Below are 4,363 nucleotides of genomic sequence, written 5' to 3' on the forward strand. Positions count from 1 at the left end.
ATGGAACGAAGGTTGAACCTGCCCCTCGGGTCCTTTGGAGGTTGGATATGATGCATCCAGAGGGATTAACTGGCGGCTCGGAGAGTAAGATCAGAAGTCAACAGACACTTGTTTCCTTTACCTGGACAGAGTTAGAAAAACACAACTCTTTATCATAACACCTGGAAGGGCTATGCCTGTGGGAGGAGGTGCAGGGAACCGGGGCTTCCCCCTTGCTCCTGCCCTGCCCTCCCTCCCTCCATCCCTGCACTGGCCCAGCCGCCATCAGGGAACCGCCCATCTCTCAGGAAGGAGCATGCGCAGTTTCTTGCAGACACTGAAGCAGCTGGGGAGTAGGGAGGTGGTGGTTCCCCCCCCCCCCTGAGGAGGCGCTGAAGTCCTTGTTGAAGTCTCTGCTCTGGAGCCTCTCACAGCTCTGAGTCTTCGTCCAGGAAGGCTGTGCAGTGGAGGCTCCACGTGCCTTTCAGAAGAATGTCAGCTGGGGGAGGGAGCAGGAGGTCTGCCTTGCGACCGCTCGCCAATCCCCAGTCCCGCTTCGCTGCCACCCAGCCTGGTTCCCTATGGCTCTCCATTGGCCATCCAGCCTGATGGGAGCCTGTGGGCCAGGGGTGGGGGAAGTGGAGGGGAGGGACCAAGAGGTGCTCCATGCACTTCCTGGTTACCGGTAGGCCTTTCTGGTCGTGATGACCCTAGGCTTTTGGCCTCCGATGGCAGGGTAGCCAGGTGTCCACGGCAGCCCCCCTCAGTGGCCGTTGAGAGGCGCAGGGGGAGGGAGTCCCGCCTGCGCCTCTCAACAGCAGGGTAGCCCCCATCAGTGGCCGCGGATCCGTGCCTCTCAATGGCCGGATAGGCCACCCCGAGTCCCGCCCCCCAGCCTCCCGCCGCCCAATCGTGGGCGTAGCAGAGTGATGGTAATTTACATGTTACTCTATTATTAGATAGGATAATTTATGTTCAGCAAGACTCACTTTTTTTAGGTGTACTGTTATATGAATTTTGATTTTCTAGACTATTTTTATGATAGCCATCACTTTTTCTTTTTCTTTTTTCAGGCCTACCCTAAAGGCCTCATTCTAACTTAATTTCCTTCTTAAAGAGCTTATTTCATCTACATATAACTACAATTTGACATACTGGGAGTTAGGCTTCCATATATGAATTTTGTGGAATTCATACCAGATATGAGTACATCTTTTTTGGGGATCACCATTCAGCCCAATATAAATATGTAATTTTCAATTGAAGTCATAAAAAAAAGGTTAAATATGATCTACCATGCTCTATTTACCAATGTAGGCAAGTGTAATACATTTAAGAGGTAGTTTCATCAATATAGTTAAAATTTCAGAGAAAAGGAGTTGCTGAAAATTAGCTAGAAAAATCACTTACATGGAATAGTCATTGTTAGCATATTAAAAAATCTCATGCTGATATTTATTTGGGAGCAATTTTAAAAAACTGTCCTTTTCATTTATGGATCTATAGCCAGACGTGTGAAGATAACAATAGAGAAGAATTCTCCTTCAATTAAAGGAAAACATGTAATTTAAGCAGAGGCATAATTTATCCTATACACTGCAATTGCCTGACTTTAATGAGAAAATAAAGTAACTTCCAATATACTTTCCTGGGAACCATGCCAGCTCTCAATAACTTGCTGCAGTGGGGAGCCAGGAAGTGACTGTTCATAGAGAGATGGCCAAAAGTCCACATCTAAAAACACAAATAGGTTGCTTTCTTGGTAGTGTTGTCTTTAATTAAAAAGAAAGTGAACTAATCTACATATATAGATGTATATAAAATAGAGAAATATGCTAATTAACCGGGGCACCGTAACGGGTGGACTGGAGAGGAGGAGGTTGTGTGCACAGCGTTGGGCAGGGGCCTCCTTTCGCCTGGGCTGGGTGAGGGCCTGATCAGCAGCGGCTGCTTCAAGGGCCGGAGAGGGAGGCAGGGCCGGACCAGCAACTCGAGGGTGGGTGGCGCCGTGCAATTTCGAATCACGCGCTGGGCTCCTAGTGTTAATATATAAACAGTAGTTGCAGAGATATATCATGCACCTACCATGTTCATGGTACCAGGACACGTGAGACCATAAAAGTTACACATGTTAAAGAAAATCACACCAATTTTATAAAACATCCCTTGTCTTGTCCTTTGCTTCAGAAAAATCTAAACTCTTTTTATATTTATTCCTTCTCCAGACCACGAGCTCTTCTGCATTGCCCGTATACAGTACTCCCACTTCCCCTTTCATTTCCAATCTGCGTGGTTCTTCCTTTTACCTTCAGAATTATGGGCATAGGGTTGGGCTTCAGGCAAAACAGAAACTCATTCAGTTCACAGAGTTTCAGAATTCATGATAATTTGACCAAGCACCTGGTTGAATAATATCTCCCCTCCCCAAAGCACGTCCAATTGGAACCTCAGATTGTAACTTATTTTGGAAGTAAAGTCTTTGCAGACGTAATTAGTTAAATTGCAATGCAGTCATACTGGATTAGGGTGAGTTCAAATCCAATGCCTAAGGTCTTTATAAGAAGAGTAGATAGGGACATAGACACACACAGGAGAGAGTGCCATGTTAAGGCTGAGGCAGATACTGGAGTGATGCAGCTACAAGCCTAGGAATACTAAGGATTAGCAACCGGAAGTTAGGACTCACTTTTTTTAGGTGTAGTGTTATATGAATTTTGATTGTTCTAGACTATTTCCATCATCCCCATCACTTTTATCACAATGTTTCCTTTTGCCCCTCCCGCCAGCCCCAGGCAACCACTGATCTGATTTCCATGTCCAGAATGTCATATTAATAGCCTTTTGAATATTGTTTCTTTCAATTAGCCTAATGCTTTTGAGAGTCATCCACATTGTTGTATGTGTCACTAGTTATTTTTTTAAAATATATTTTTATTGATTTCAGAGAGAGAGAGAGAGAGAGAGAGAGAGAGAGAGAGAGAGAAACATCGATGATGAGAGAGAAACACTGATTGGCTGCCTCCTGCATGCCCCCTACTGGGGATTAAGCCTGCAACCTGGGCATGTGCCCTTGACCAGAATTGAACCCAGGACCCTTCAGTTTGCAGGCCAATGCTCTATCCACTGAGCCAAACTGGCTAGGGCCACTAGTTTTTTTTTTTTTTTTCTTTTAAATTGCTCATTGGTATTTTATTTAAAAAATATTTTTTTTCATTAATTTCAGAGAAGGGAGAGGGAGAGAGAGATAGAAACATAAATGATGAGAATCATTGATTGGCTGCCTCCTTCATGTCTGCTACTAGGGATCGAGCCCCGAAACCCAGGGCATGTAACCTCTTGGTTTATGCGTAGAGGCTCAACCTCTAAGTCACAAGTGGCTGGCCATTACTATTCTATTGTATAGATATTTGTTTATCCATTCAGTAGCTGATGGACATTTGGGTTGTTTCCAGTTTTTAACTATTGTAAATAGAGCTGTTATAAACATTAGTGTATATGTTTTTGTGTAGACATATATCTTCATTTCTGTTGGGTCAATACCTAGGAATGGAACTGCTAGGGTCTTAGGGTAAGTGTATGTTTACTTTATAAAAAACTGCCAAACTTTTCCTAAGTGGCTGTAACATTACATGTTGTTCCAGATCTTTAATAGCACTTGGTATTGTGCTGTACATTTTTTTAAAATATATTTTATTGATTTTTTACAGAGAGGAAGGGAGAGGGACAGAAAGCTAGAAACATCGATGAGAGAGAAACATCGACCAGCTGCCTCCTGCACACCCCCTACCGGGGATGTGCCCGCAACCAAGGTACATGCCCTTGACCGGAATCAAACCTGGGACCCTTGAGTCCGCAGGCCGACACTCTATCCACTGAGCCAAACCGGTTTCGGCCATTTTTTTTTTTTTTTTAATTCAAGCCTTTCTAATAGATGTGTAGCGAGATCTCACTGTGGTTTTAACATGTATTTCCCTAATGGTTAATGATGTTGAGCATCATTTCATGGATTTATTTAAGCATCCAGATCTTTTGCCCAATTTAAAATTGAGTTGTTTTCTTATTATTGAGTTTTGAAAGTTCTTTGTATATTCTAATTACTAGTCTTTTTAAAAAATCAGATATGTGTTCCAAACCATATCTGAGATATATCTTGCAATATTTCATCACATCTATATCTTGGGAGATGTATGTTCTTCTGAGCTGTGTTTTGTCTTTTCACTCTCTTAAAGAACTTGTGTTTTTTAATTAGACCATACATGACCTGATTTCTTGTGTTTCTTCCCTTTTTTCTCTATTATTTTCACTTCCTCAACCCAACCTTTGAACATAATGTAAACATGAACTTGGGCCAGCTCACTACACAACCTCCCTACTTCCCTCCTCT

This window comes from Cnephaeus nilssonii (genome assembly GCF_951640355.1).
Source record: "Cnephaeus nilssonii genome assembly, chromosome: 6".
Classification (NCBI taxonomy): Eukaryota; Metazoa; Chordata; class Mammalia; order Chiroptera; family Vespertilionidae; genus Cnephaeus; species Cnephaeus nilssonii.